The sequence below is a fragment of the Cyprinodon variegatus genome, unplaced genomic scaffold (assembly GCF_000732505.1).
Source record: "Cyprinodon variegatus isolate N-32 unplaced genomic scaffold, C_variegatus-1.0 Scaffold1529, whole genome shotgun sequence".
NCBI classification, from domain to species: Eukaryota; Metazoa; Chordata; class Actinopteri; order Cyprinodontiformes; family Cyprinodontidae; genus Cyprinodon; species Cyprinodon variegatus.
Window position 1 is genome coordinate 114,475 of NW_015151982.1, and position 997 is coordinate 115,471.

Genomic DNA, 997 nt, shown 5'->3' on the forward strand with positions numbered 1-997 from the left:
AGAATGATGAAAAAGGGGTCCCTATGTCCTCCAGCAGTCCAGGAGATATTCTGTTGCTTCCATTGGACTTTGGTGCCTCACAATCAGGACGTTAAAATGACATATTTTGCAATATTTATGCACCCTATATAAATTATTTTAGTTGCTCCTTCTTATAAACTAGTATAAAAACATCACCTCAAGCCTTCGATGATCATTTGACAAAACCTTTAATGTTTAAAACATAAAAGGCTGGCGAAAGGGGACGACTTTTACCCAGAATACACTGGGTAAAACAGCTGTTTATGTTTAGTGAGCAAAATCAGGTTTACAGTCACACAGAAGGTTTTATTTTGACTTATTGATATTATCTCTACTCTTATTTATTACCAAAAGAAACCTCCCTGAACCAGGAGCCAGTTGATCGTCGGACTGTGCAGCTTTAGCATGTCAGCTCTGAGTAGGGGGCAGTTTGGGAATAAAGCAGAAGATGTAATTCTGAAAAGGAACATTCTGGGTGATCACATCAAACCAAACACATCACTGCACCTTTCAAGGACGCAAAGCAAAAATCACAGGAATTGCTTCCTGACCCAGACCCTCATCCTGACCCAGACCCACATCCTGACCCAGACCCACATCCTGACCCAGACCCCCATCTTGAACCAAACCTTCATCCCAACCCAGACCCTCATCCTGACCCAGACCCTCATCTTGACCCAGACCCTCATCCTGACCCACACCCCCAAACCCTCATCCTGACCCAGACCCTCATCCTGACCCAGACCCCCATCTTGACCCAAACCTTCATCCCAACCCAGACCCTCATCCTGACCCATACCCCAAACCCTCATCCTGACCCAGATCCTCATTCTGACCCAGACCCCATCCTTACCCAGACCCACATCCTGACCCAGACCCCCATCTTGAACCAAACCTTCATCCCAACCCAGACCCTCATCCTGACCCACACCCCAAACCCTCATCCTGACCCAGATCCTCATTCTGACCCAGACCC